Raw genomic sequence first — 15,303 nt, forward strand, 5'->3', positions numbered from 1 at the left:
AAATTCCAATATTAAAAAACCCCACAGTTAAAATTAGGGGAAAAGGATAATATCAAAATTACTTACATTTTGATGCACTCTTCAAAACAAGTTTTCTGTTTTAAATAAAAATGATTTACATATTTGTGTTCATTATTCAATATTATATACAACACTCTTGTGAGATATAATGGAACAACTTCCTTTTTCTTTTTTTCAGCTGATGGTATATTTATTTCTGCATCATTTTCTTAAAAGGAATGCACTGCAAAATTTACCCATGAGTATTTTTCTTTCTGTAGGCACCATATATGAACATTGAAATTCAAGATTTGCAAATTTTCGAAGAAAGATGTGCAAGATTGGTGAAGTAGCATTGCTTATTGCTTACACATTTTCTGCTGGCCATGTCAGAAGTTCTCGTATTGCAGTTCAGGGCTGTAGGAAGTAAATACCCAACAGCTACCTTTGTAAAAAGATCAGAAGATATTAGCATAAAATGTAAGACATTTTATTTTGTATAGGAAAGTGGACGCTCCATTCAATGACTTGACATACTACATGTCAATTTCTTATCACTTTATCATGACAATCTGTAAGATTTGGCATGGAATCTGGTAATAACTTCATTTTGCTGTAAGGAAAAATAAACCTGCATTGAGATTTTGCAGTATATCTCATAGTAGCTCTGTAACTTGCACATCCTTACATTGATTTAGCATTTCTACCCCCATAATATTTTTTTTTTCTAAATACTTGCCTATCTTCCGTTTTAAAACAATTTATATTAGTGACTTCTTTTATTGCCTTTAGTAGTTCGTTGCACATGTAATATTGTCACAGTTGCAACACTGTATTTAAGATTCTGTCAGGATTTTTATGCTACAGTTCTATTTTCTTGGATTTATACTTTAAAAAAAGATCCTTTGGGGAAGATGCAATCATAGTCCAAATTTTCAGGTAACAGAATACCTATTTTAAAAAAAATCCTACTTTTTCATTTGTTATTTCCAATACTAGGAAGAATATTTAAAATAAATAACTAATGATACGTATATCTTACATTGTTTCTGTCAATAATTACTTCTTTAATTTCACCTTGGCTTTGTGATTCTTGTTCATACTAAACAGTATCCTTTCTTTATTTCCACTGATTTCACTGAGTCTTCATGCAAAAGAAAAAGTATTCTAAGACAGTATCGTGCCCTTAGAATTAATAACAAAAAGAAATATAAAAAATAGGTATCTTTAGAGTTTGTGGAAATTAACATGTATAATTATACATTAAGGAGTATATGCTGATATTCCAAATGAAGAAAACTTAGATTTAAACAAGCAGTTTTTCCTAATGAGTAAGTAAGCTGACTGTAGTACACAGTTGAAGGACTGAACAGAAAACAGAGATGAACAAAAATGTATGGATTATACAACACATTTCTAAGCTCATAAAAAGGTCTCTGTCCTTGAAAAACTGAGCTTTATTAATCAAAATAGAGAAGTTATTTAACCTAGGAAGAATATGACCTGTGCCTGAAAAATCTTTACCCCTTTGCTTTGTTGACATTTTGTACAGTATCAGCAAACTCAGATAGGCTTAATGTTGAGGTATGCACATTGCAAGACAGTCTAGGATTGGTTTAAAAACAACAACAACAAAAAATGTTTTGTGAGTTATTTGATATAAAAATGACATCTTTTAAACATTAGTGTTGTAAAAACATAACGAAAAAATACCAAATAGATTTGCATTTTTTATAATTACAAATGTAATTAAATGCAATTTTTGCAATTAAAACATAAAGAATAAAGAAACAATACATATGACAGAATTAGTTTAATTAGATTTCTTCATAGCTGAATCAAAATCTAAGATGTCAATAGAAAGTCTTTGTTTCCAGAGTTGTTATAATGAATCGAATTGCAGGGTTCTCTTCTGGACTACTGCATAGTCACTAAGAAGATACAGCTGGAAAACAAGGAAAAAAAGGTAGCACTGTCACATCATTTGAAAACAATTTCAAAGGAATCTTCTCTTTCACTCTTTACTGGTTCTCTAAGTGAAACAAACTGTGTTTTTGGTATCAGCCTGGCATCAGTAGCATGTGTGAAACAGTAATACAAATAACATATTGTTTAATTAGGGATAACAAATATATGTCAATATTTGGAGAAGGAAACATGGAGACATATTTTCCACAAAGATACATAGTAAACATGCACATGAGTACATGGTTAATAATATGTTGTCTTCTTTTTTAAAAATAATTTATGATCAACATTGATTGAAATATTGTTAATACAAATTTTTCTTGCACTTCCTCCAAAATATTATGACTTATCTCTGCCTATTGTTCCTTTTTTTTAGCTACAGAATGAAAGTCTAATTTCTCTAACTTTTGAGTAGATGAAATCCTTGTGTGCTTGTATAATTTTCTTTGCCTAGTGATTTTTCCATTGTTCTTTCAGCAATTGTGCAATCTTTTTTTTTTATAGCTCTGCCTCAAGTTCTCTCATTGCAAATTAACTTTTGCAGAGATCCTTTGTCAAACCATTTTGTGCAGTACATCTTATTGCAAAATAATTTTTCATTTTAAAGTGAAAATAATTTTTTTCAAAATAATTTTCCATAGCACATCGTGAAATACCTTATCTCTACTCCCATTTCCCCTTGACATTGGTCTGTCATAATTATATAAAAAAAATTTCCTCACTTTAGTACTCTTCACCTTCACTAGAGTTCTAGATGATTATAAAGCAAAGAGGTGCTTTGGTTGGTAAATGGTCCTGCTTCCAACGTTACTGTGGTATTTAGTTTTATTGATTTTAGGCATTACAGGTGGAGCCAAATGAATATGACCTCAAGACCACTGATCAAAACATTCTTAATGTCACCAATACATACACTTCTCTTGGTTTGGGGTTAAATGCATTTCTAATGCTTCATAGCTTATTGAATTAAAACTGTAATATGGTAAGTCTGCAAGACAGTACGGCAAAATATCAAAGATGTAGACATTTCATAGATTCTACATAGTTTTGGACCTCTTCTTTGTTTCTTCTTTTGTTTCTTCTTCTGCTTGCTAGCTCTTGCTTTTATGAAATGGCTGCATTTGTCTAGGAAGATTCATATGGTATGAGCAACTGTGATGAGACAAAAAAAGGTATAACTAAACCCCAGCTTTCTAGAGGAGGTTCTCAAACAGTATGGTAGACTTTCAAAGAGAGGAAAGGGACCACTGGACATACTTTAGCGGTGAAGAGAAGCAGAAGTCCCACCAGATCTATCTCAGAATCTCTTCTTCTGCACTCTGCCCTTTCCCCTACCCCTTCTTCCTCTCCCCTCAAGAGATTTCATGCCTCTGTGGCAGCCATGAGGAGAGTACAATGTGTACTACAAGTTAAATTTGGTAGTCAGCAGAAAATACAGAAAAACTTGGAGTCCAGTTCTGAAGATGCAAGGAATATAAACATACATAAGTTTATTATAGAATTTTTAATTATATAAAATATAAAAATAACACACATTTGTACATACAGGTACAGAGGAGGCTGCTGTATAAAAGACTGGGGCAAGTGGAGACTGGAGGTATGTGTACTTACTGCAGAGGGAATCTTGCTAAGGAAAGAGGAAGTAAAGTGGGAATGGAAAAAAACAGAAATCTATAGCCTTTTGTAATAAGAAAATAGAAGGGCTGATGCAAAAATGTCAATAATCACAGCTTTAATTTGTATCAGTATGAATCCTATTTTTAGAGTTGCTTTGAAGAGCAACAGCCAGTTGTGCCACTGAATGTTTTCTTTGATGTTCAGGGAACTTTATTTTCATCCTTCTTATAGGGGTTAGAAACATCTAGACTACAATACCAAAAGAAAAAAGGAGTTTCATTTTACCTCCAGTTCCTTGGAAGGAAGCACTTCTGCAAATTAGAGACAAAAGAAGGTGGTGTTTGTTTGGGTTTTTGGTTGTGTTTTGTTTTGTTTTGTTTCTGATAAAATGCACAATTCCAGTTTTGATAACCCAAATGGGAACATATCTTTGCCCTCAACTGAGGGGGCAAAGCTGGGGTCTTGTCACTCAAGGTGACAGGATTTTATAGGTGTGCTATTTGAGGACAAGTACTGATTCAGTTTTTTGTTTTGCTTGTCATGAATATGAACTGTTCAGGGACTTAGTATTATAGCCCTAAGTACACTGAAATGGCTGTTACTCTGCTTGGTGTGATTTTATTTTGTTTTTACTGACAATAATAAATTAACTGTATGTACAAAACCAGACATGCATTTCAATAGGAAATATTTCCTAGAATGTTCTTCCATTAAGCTTACACTGATTTGTCTTTCGTGAAGGTATGTGAACAAAGATTTTCTCACATTACCTAATTTTAATCAGTCGTTCTGCATAAATACATTCCCTAAGCCTGTGAAGGTATAGATTTCTTGTGAAAGGTCTAGTTTCTAACTTCTTGGTACCTGTCTCATCACTGAGTTATGTATAGTGATCTAGTTAACCACCTTGTATGTGACTCCAATACTTTTGGGGGCTTTTTCTGCTAGCTGGAATGCTTGAACATTTCTGTATGTATACAATGCCTCCTCCCTATTTCCTGGCTGGCACCTAGAGCAGTACCCCTTTCTCATCATGCTTCCACCAGTACACCACCCATTTGTGAGCCAGTTTCGAATAGTCTACTAAACCATGTTAGCAAAGTTCATGGGCCACAGTTCATGACTGCAGTCAGCCAGTTACTGGTCTTGAACTAGAAGTTCATTCATTCAGTGAAAAATTATGAAGCATTGGACTTTCATTGCACTGCAATCTTTGAATATGTTAATCTCAAAGTCACTCCATTAATCTTTCCATTTCTGCAGGGGAGTAGGAATTACAGCCATGTAATTCCAGCTATATGTGTTTATATGTGTCTAAGAACAGCAAATAACATGATTTTACCTCATGAGTTTGGAAAGCCAGCAATTAGGTGCTAATATTTTTCCTTTCAAAATCTGCACATCATGAAACAGAAGCAGGGGAATTTGAGAGATATGGTAATGCACCATGGGCAATGGGTAAGAATAAAGAACATAACTCCATCAACAGAATAAAGCCATTCTAACTTTCTAGGATTCAATTCCAGGGTCAAACTGAGAAATAAAAATGCTGATCTAAGTGATTAATGTTCAACCTGGTCTACCAATCCTTTTTCTATGGTCCTTACTCTCCATGATCATTTAACTTTTTAAATTCATTTTACAAATAGTCAGAAAGTTGCTTCTTTCCTTTAACAGTATCACTAACACTAAGATTACCACAGGCACTTCAGCTGACAAGTTCTTGAGACAAAATTCTGCAACAAATTCATTCTGCTTTAGCTTAAGTTGACTTCAAAGGGGTTCTGCAAGTTATCCTGGGGCTGAGTGTGGCCTTAAATTTCTGAAATAGGCCCTTGCCTGTGAAACTTAATTCATGTAACAGCTTTTAAAAGAAACCTGTATTTCCTATGCTTTAGAGGCATATTTTGTCAGTAAATGAAGTTGAAATCACTTTCTTTAGCTGATTTTAAGGCCTGGTAAACATTAGAGCTGTACAAATAATATGCTTTTGGTTTGGTGTTTTGTATTGAATTTGCATGGCAAGGTTTTGGTAGCACGGTAGGGTACAGGTGTGGCTTCTGTGAGAAGCGCTAAAAGCTTCCACTATGTCTGACAGAGCCAATGCCAGCCGGCTCCAAGATGAACCCACTGCTGGCCAAAGCTGAGCCCGTCAGCAACGATGGTAGTGCCTCTGTAATAACATATTTAAGAAGGTGAAATAACTGCTGCACAATAGCAGCCGGTGGAGAGGAGTGAGAATATGTGAGCGGAACAACTCTGCAGACAGCAAGGTCAGTGAAGAAGGAAGGGGAGGAGCAGAGATTCCCCTGCAGCCCATGGTGAAGACAATGGTGATGGAGGTTGTCCTCCTGCAGCCCATGGAGGTCCACGGTGGAGCAGATATCCAACCTGCAACCTGTGGGAAAAGCCTGTGCTGGAGCAGGCTCCTGGCAGGACCTGTGACCCCGTGGAGAAGGAACCCATGGTGGAGGAGGTTTGCTGGCAGGACTTGTGACCCCATGCGGGACCCACATGTTAGATTAGTTACAGATTTAATTGTATTAAAAATATGTGGTCTAGTTTTGGTTTATGTATTTACCTCATATCCAGGTAAAGTTTAAAATTGAAAACACTTTCAAAAATATTTTTGAAAGGTGGATGCAAAGAAAGCAATTTCCTTCTCTCATTTTCCACATTAAACTATTTGAAGAATTCAAGTAGAGAAGAATTCTAAGTATACAATTGTCTGTTGCAGTATTGTATAGTCTCTTTAATAAATAATAAAGAAAATTTCCACATATAGCTGAGGATGTGCAAAAAGATAGTAATAGTAAATTATGGACTTGTTTGTTTTTTGTTTTAACTTTTACGCTTATTTCAAAAATCTAGACTATATTAGTAATAGAAAAACAACCAAGAAGTACAAAGAAGTGCCAAAGAACTGGCAAAGGATAGCTTAACTTTGTCATTTCATATTTCTGAAAAACAATTTCTGTTTATGGCGGCTTAACAAAATTCACTGAGTTGCCCAGAGGAAGGAGACTATCCTATTTTAAATATTACATTATGTATGCTGGCAGAAAAGTTACTATATCTTCATTCATTTAATTCTGGCAAACAGACTATGAGAAATTTCATGGTTTGTATGTAATTATTTGAGAAGTTAAGTATTTGTTATTTTACATTGCTGTAAAAAAGCTAAAAAGATTGAAAAGCTAGAAGGATTCGGGTGGGAGTAAAAAATGGGAAATACATTTGAGACACAATTTGAACCAGAGCAAAGCTTTACATAACTTAAGACTAAATGAACCTTAGTGTTTTGTTTTGCTTGACCAGTTTTTGAAACATGGCATAATTTGTGTATGCTTGCTAAAACTTTAACCACAATGTAGGGGTTTTTTTTATTTTTATTTAGGCAAACAATTGGTTTAGCTAGTTTGTATTAAAATTGTTTTACAATACCTACACACAGGTAGGTACTGAAGTACCTCCAGTTTTATTTCATGCACTAGACGGAAGAGTTCTAAACACACCTTAGTATGTTGAATGACCTGAATTAATTCCAAAGATATGGCATATTTGTTTTCATTTTACTAGATGGGATAAACTCATTTAGGTAAACATCTCATTGACAAAACTGTTCTAGAATAACACATAATGAGATACATCCTAATAAGATAATGTGCTCCAAAATTTGGTGCTCAGAGCATGATCATTCAGAGTATTGATTCAGAAGTTGATTATATTCAGACTAGATGTGGACTGTAGTTTTCTGTATTTATTTAGACTGTTTTGCATGATTAACCATCTCAAGCTAAAATTATTCAGGCTATTCAGCTCTCCAAGTCAGCCACAGCTGACAACATTTTCTTTATTTACAGTGTGAATAAGTCAGGTGACAAAAGTGTCTCCTGAGATATTTGAGGGCAGTTTATCCCTTCATGTCAATGGGAATTGTAAACATGCACTTAAGGTCAGAAAATAGACACAAGTGTATGGTGCTGAACACAGGCCTGCATATGCATTTTACTTTATAGTATGAGATAAACATAGTTTAATTCCCTCTTACTAAATGCTTACAGCTGCAGCCTTAGTGCAGTTCTAAACAAGGAGAGAGGTAGAAAGTAATGCAAAGCCGTTTGACCTGGTGTGAAAAGCTAAATGCTGCCTGTGCTCTCCAGCTTTTGTTTTAAATCTTATTCCAGCAACTAGGCTGAAATATGTACCAAAGGATGCCAGGGCAGTTCTGTTCCCTACTTGAGGAGAAGGAATTATTTCTTCACAATCTGCACTATACTTAGTCCACAGAGGTCTTCATCCCCAGAAAAATAGACACCATATACTACTAATATTAATATGCATATCTGGCACTATATATATTTATCTGCCACTGTGGCTATTTAAAGACACAGTCTCTCTCTTCCTTTCTCTCATAAGCCAGTATACATACCCAGTTAGGGTTAAGATCATAGTGTGCATTAGGTTAGGGTCAGTTTCTACATTTTAGGGCCAAAACCAGTTAATATTTATACCACTAAAAATCCTAGGATTATGTAATCCTGAAATTTTTTAGAGTTTTTTTATTGAATTCTTTCTAGAACACTAACCCTAACCCATAAACCCAATGCTAACAATAACTGTTAACAATAACCCTAACCCTAACACTAAACCTAATCCCTAATCCGAACCTGAAGCCTAACCCTAGTGCTAATGCTAACCTGAACTCTTAACCCAAACCATAACCCTAAACCCTAAACCCTAACCTTAACTCTAGCCCTAATACTAGCCCAAAGCTAGTGACCTTAAAGCAGTGTCATAGGTACAGCAGATGAGTGCACAGAAATTGCCCTGTTCCATAATGCAAACTACAATGGTCTGAGACGTACTCTGGCAGGTACTAGGTGTTGATAACTCACCATACCCATTGCAGTTGCTGACAGATGGGAGTTGAATCATCTGACAGGTAGGAAAGTGCAGGAAAGACCGAGTGTCAGTCATCTTCCTTCAGTTTTCTTGTTTTGTTAAGGATTTCATACCTCATATCAGTACCCTTCTCCATCTTAGAGGGTGTCACCTGCTTACTTGAGGCTGTTACTAAGTCATTGATGTTTACTCAGAATAAGCCCATTTACAACTTCTCTGTGCTGGACACCCTGATTCCAAAGTCATTTTAGGATGTTTTAATTTGAATTTGCTCTGCGGTCCACTTCCAATTTCTAATTTCTTCACTTCTCATTTCCTTTTGGCTAGTACTTACTTCCCAATCTTACTATGGTTCTCTTGTCAAAAGATTGCTCAGGCACAAAGACTAATTAATTGTTAGTAGGAAAAGAGAAAATAGCAACATCCTGACTGTTACTGGCAACGTAAAAGACAATGAAAAATAATACTGTACTAATTGCTAAGAAAAGCTGTCTGAAAAATTTCCTGACAAAGGTACTTGGGGCGTGTGATCCAAACTATAAGTTTTCATAATCTTTTCCATGCCTAATCTTGCTTTACATTTCAATCTTAAGATCACAATGCCACCCTTCATATCCCATGCAAGCCAGGCTGCAGCCATCAGCTTTATGAACTTCCTGTGTGGCCTTATTTGAAGCAGTAAAACATCTACTGCTGTCACTGAAACTTCATAGCAAGACACCAATGCTCTTGATGTGGCTCAGAACTGGGGTAGGGTGGGGTGGGGTGGAGGACTACTCCAGTTTACCCCCCAAAATTATTGTAAATAAGGCATTCAGTGACTATTGAAATTCTGTAGTAAAGTAAGAATACCTGAAAAAATTATTTTCTTCCGTATCTGTTACTAGATCACTTAATTTTGCATAAATCAATCCTCAAATCTGATGCATCTGTTTTGACCTCCACTCCAATCCCCTAAGCTTGCTTGGGCTCCTCTTTCTGATCTAAAGAAATGCTTTGTGTTCTTGAAAGCATTCCCTTTCAGCTGTATCAGCTGGTTTTACAAAAGGTATTCTGCCTTCCTACAATTCTTTCCTTATTTTTTTTTCTCCATGAAAGGAATGTTGGCTTACAAAAAATTTCTTAGTAAAGCTCTGCAAAATCTCTACAGGGAACAAGATGAGATCTTGAGGGACTTGTGGCTCTTGAAAGAAAGCAAGAAGATTGGTATCCAGAGCTTGCAGCATGGAAGTAGACTGAGTCTGATCTCAGAGACACTGTTGTGTACAAAAAGATCTCAGTTTCATGAACAAACTGAGAAAAACAGGATTTGTTTATTGACCTGTATACAAAAAGAGTAGAAAAAAAAGGCAAAGAGTTCAGGCTCCAAGATTTTTCTTAGCTGGAGGGAAATTAAAAAATGCCAATTGGCATTTTTCCCCTAAACAGAAAAAAGTCATAGTAGAATAGTCAGCAGATTGTTAAAATGTCCAAGCTACAAATGTATTTACTTTGTTTCATAATTATAGGCAAAAAGATATGGGACATGAAAAACACTTTATGATACATGTGCCGCTTGTGTCACATAGCAGGAATTACTTAGAGGCTTTTGCTGAAGCCAGGGTTACTTTGAAATAGATGACCTGAGAGAATCTGGAGAAAACAGGGGAATTAAGATCTGCTATCTTGAGGAGATATTTTGGAAGGTTGCATTTGGCAAGAATTCTGATGAATATATCCATTTATGCATTGTGTCAACTACATTCAACTGTATTAACATTTTTTAAATTAGTTGTTAGAGAATCTGCTGACAAGGAGCACTGTAAGGACACAGCAAATCAAAATGAAATAAATTTCTAATGTCAGAGAAGAAAATTACAACATGCAGAACTGACCAAAAGCAAGCGCTACACTAACAATAACAATAAAATATGCTATTAGTCATTCAGGATATATTCAATGGGGATTACACATAAAGAACCAGATTTTTACTTGTGTTTGTTTGAAATGGGGATTGGGTGCCTAAAGTAGTTTTGTATTCTGGCCTATGCTGTTTAATGATCATATGATGGCAATAACAGAAGGAATATACAGAGAATATAGTATACAGTAAATTTGAAGACTGATCTCTATTTTAGGAAGTTGGTATATAGCATTTCATAGTTTATGGTCATAGGCATTACTTGTACACAAGAAGAATCCTAGAATGTAGTGTTTGATCTTGCAACGACAGAGCGTATTACAGATTGTCATGGTTTAACCCCAGCCAGCAACTAGGCACCACACAGCTGCTTGCTCCCTGTTTCCCACTCCCGGTGGGATGGGGAGGAGAACTAGGAAAAAAAGTAAAACTCATGGGTTGAGATGAGAAGAGTTTAATAAATAAAATAATAAAAAAATAACAATAACAATACAAATATAATAACAACAATAATAATTGTAATGAAAAGGAATGTAAGAAAAAAAGAGAAATTAGACCCAAGAAAAGACAAGTGATGCACAATGTAATTGCTCACCACCCTCTGACTGATGCCCGAGTAGTGATCTCCCCCTCCCGGCCAACTCCCCCCAGTTTATATGCTGAGCATGATGTCCTATGGTATGGAATATCCCTTTGGCTAGTTCCGGTCAGCTGTCCTGGCCATGCTCCCTCCCAGTTTGTTGTACACCTGCTTACTGGCAGACCACAGGAAACTGAAAAATCCTCAACTTAGGATAACCTCTGCTTAGCAACAAGTAAAACATCAGTGTGCTATCAATATAATTCCCACACTAAATCCAAAATACACTGTACCAGGTACTAGGAAGAAAATTAACTCTGTCCCAGCAGAACGTAGTTTTCATGTCAATGAACTTCCGTCCTTGTCAAAATTTATTTTCATTCAACCTGAAATATTTTGCTATTATCAAAATACTTACCTTTTAACACTTGTAAAACTCTCTTAAAAAATACCGATAGACTTTTGTTTTAGATTTGTTTCACAACAGAAGCTGGAAGAAAGAAAAGATATTTTTGACACCTTCAAAATCCATTTTCTCACTCTGCTTATAGTTGGAACTGTTCACTGAATTTGAGTTCTCATTTTTTCAGTCCCTCCAAAGTACTGTTTCTCAGCAATTTGATTTTGAAAACTCTGTTTTGCATCACAGTCTATAATACTGACTTGTTTAAGAAACCCTTCCTTAGCATAAGGCACGTGAAAATCACTTATGCTGTCATTCTATATTTTATAGAATTGCATCAATTAATTCAGAGACAACTGAAAAGATCGCTATACCTAGTCAAAAGCATACAATGAACTACAATTTTTTTCTACATAATTGTTATCTTCTCTCTTTTGTGTTCTATTTTCCATCAGCTTTTATTTTTGTATCTTTTCTTAGTGCTAGTACTGTATTTTCAGTAAAGTCTGCCTCATGTCCCTAGGTTTCTTTTTAGCAGGTCATGGAATGGAACATTCTTCCAGCTATGGAAGAGCTTCCAGCTTTCTACATATGTTTTGTACATTTGCCAATGGTTTAGAGCCTTTGATGGTTAAAGTTTTATGCATTATAGGTTAGCCATACCTTTTATCTCCTGTAATATTTTGCTGCCTCCTGATTTCATAAGTATCTCATTTTTCATATTGTCGTGGTTTAACCTCAGCCAGCAACTAAGCACCACGCAGCCGCTCACTCACTCCCCCCCCACCCAGTGGGATGGGGGAGAAAATCGGGAAAAGAAGTAAAACTTGTGGGTTGAAATAAGAACGGTTTAATAGAACAGAAAATAAAAAAAAACTAATAATGATAATGATAACACTAATAAAATGACAAGAGCAATAATAAAAGGATTGGAATGTACAAATGATGCACAGTGCAATTGCTCACCACCTGCTGATCGACACCCAGCTAGTCCCCCGAGCGGCGATCCCCTGCCCCCACTTCCCAGTTCCTACACTACATGGGATGTCACATGGTATGGAATACCCCGTTGGCCAGTTTGGGTCAGCTGCCCTGGCTGTGTCCTGTGCCAAATTCTTGTGCCCCTCCAGCTTTCTCGCTGGCTGGGCATGAGAAGCTGAAAAATCCTTGACTTTAGACTAAACACTACTTAGCAACAAGTGAAAACATCAGTGTTATCAACATTCTTCACATGCCGAACTCAAAACATAGCACTGTACCAGCTACTAGGAAGACAATTAACTCTATCCCAGCTGAAACCAGGACATTATCCACCCCTTATTCTATACCATTGATGTCATGCTCAGTCCCCATACCTTTAGTTACATCCTGGTCAATCATCGTCACCTTTTCCGTCCCTTTGAGACATATGAACAATGATATATATATATGTATATATGTATACACACACAGAGATATCATTCCTTTAGTTTATGGGTCATGTTCATAAAATGTTCATTGAGTTTGTTGAGTTCCCGACTCTGGGCTCCATCTGTCATACCAGTCTTTCTGGGCAGGAGGGATGGTGCAAAGTCCTCTCAGTCGGTAGAGCAGGATTGGGCCTCAGTGTGTTATGACGAGCAGGTGACATTGGATGCAGCAGGAGGATGGTGTGCACCATTGGACTGTTGCATGCTAGAGTCAGTTCTGGTTCCATCACTACTGCACTTTGCTCAGTTTTATCACAATTCATTCTTGCTCGATCTAAGTGATTCTTACTGTAGTACTATGGATATAGCATATAACAATTATAGTAGTGATAACATACAGTAGCAGGGTTATATAGCAACTAATATCATACAGTTTAATTCTGGCTATTCTCACCTAAAATCAAATCCCCTTGAGGCACACATTGGACTTCCCCATCTTTTTGCATCACCCACCAAGTGCACCCAGGCCCTTGAGCAAAAGCAATCCCATGAATGGGTTTACCTTTGCCTGAGGCAGGAGTAACCCAGACTGTCTTCCCTAACATAGTTTTTATGTGCACTACAGGGACTTTATCCCCTTCTACAGTACGTAAAAATTCTGACTGGGCAGGGCCACACTGATTGGCAGATCTGCTGGTGTTGACTAACCAGGTAGCTTTTGCTAAATGTGTATCCCAATGTTTGAAAGTTCCACCCCCCGTTGCTCTCAATGTACTCTTTAACAGTCCATTGTATCATGCAATTTTCGCAGAGGCTGGTGCATGATAGGGGATATGATACACCCACTCAATGCCATGCTCTTTGGCCCAGGTGTCTATGAGGTTGTTTCGGAAATGAGTCCCATTGTCTGACTCAATTCTTTCTGGGGTGCCATGTTGCCACGAGACCTGCTTTTCAAGGCCCAGGATAGCGTTCCAGGCGGTGGCATGGGGCACAGAGGACGTTTCCAGCCATCCGGTGGTTGCTTCCACCATTTTAAAGCACATAGCGCTTGCCTTGGCGAGTATGTGGGAGTGTAATATAGTCAATCTGCCGGGCTTCCCCATATTTATATTTCATCCATCGCCCTCCATACCACAGGGGCTTTAACCACTTGGCTTGCTTAATTGCAGCACATGTTTCACATTCATGGATAATCTGTGCAACAGTGTCCATGGTCAAGTCCACCCTTTGATCACAAGCCCATCTATATGTTGCATCTCTTCCCTGATGGCCTGAAGTATCATGGGCCCACCAAGCCATAAATAGCTCACCCTTATGTTGCCAGTCCAGGTCCACCTGAGCCACTTCAATCTTGGTGGCCTGATCCACCTGTTGGTTATTTTTATGTTCTTCAATGGCCCGACTCTTGGGTACGTGAGCATCTACATGACGTACTTTTACAACCAGATTCTCTAGCCAGGACACAATATCTTGCCACAGTGCAGCAGCCCAGATGGGTTTGCCTCCGCGCTGCCATTCGCTCTGCTTCCATTGCTGTAACCACCCCCACAGGGTATTTGCCACCATCCATGAGTCAGTACAGAGATAGAGCATTGGCCACTTCTCTGTTTCAGCAAAGTCTAATGCTAACTGCATGGCTTTTACCTCTGCAAACTGACTCGATTCACCTTCTCCTTCAGCAGTTTCTGCGACTTGTCGTATAGGACTCCATACAGCAGCCTTCCACCTCCAATGTTTTCCCACAATGCAACAGGATCTGTAAGTGAACAGGGAATATTGCCTCTCATTTTCTGGCAGTTTGTTATACAGCGGGGCCTCTTCAGCACGTGCCACCTCCTCCTCTGGCAACATTCCAAAATCCTTACCTTCTGGCCAGTCCATGGTCACTTCTAAAATTCCTGGGCGACTGGGGTTTCCTATGCGAGCCTGTTGTGTGATTAGTGCAATCCACTTACTCCATGTGGCATCAGTCGCATGATGCGTGGAGGAGATCCTCCCTTTGAACATCCAGCCCAGCACCAGCAGTTGGGGTGCTAAGAGGAGCTGTGTTTCAGTACCAACTACTTCTGAGGCAGATCAAACTCATTCATTTGCTGCCAATATCTCTTTTTCAGTTGGAGTAGCGAGCCTCGGATCCTCAATATCCTTGACTCCAAAACCCCAGGGGTCATCCTCGGGTCTCCCCAGGTGCTTTCTGCCAGAAGCTCCAGGTAGGTCCATTCTCTCTGGCTGCAGTATAGAGCACATTTTTAACATCTTGTCCTACCCAGACTGGTCCAAGGGCTACTGCATGAACAATCTCCCGTTTAATTTGTTCAGAGGCTTGTTGTTGCTCAGGGCCCCATTTAAAGTTGTTCTTCTTCTGGGTCACTTAATAGAGAGGGCTTACAATCAGACTGTAATTTGGAATATGCATTCTCCAAAAACCCACGACATCTAAGAAAGCCTGTGTTTCCTTTTTATTAGTCGGTGGGGACATAGCTGCTATTTTGTTGATCACATCCATTGGGATCTGACG

The sequence above is a fragment of the Harpia harpyja genome, chromosome Z (assembly GCF_026419915.1).
Source record: "Harpia harpyja isolate bHarHar1 chromosome Z, bHarHar1 primary haplotype, whole genome shotgun sequence".
Taxonomy (NCBI): domain Eukaryota; kingdom Metazoa; phylum Chordata; class Aves; order Accipitriformes; family Accipitridae; genus Harpia; species Harpia harpyja.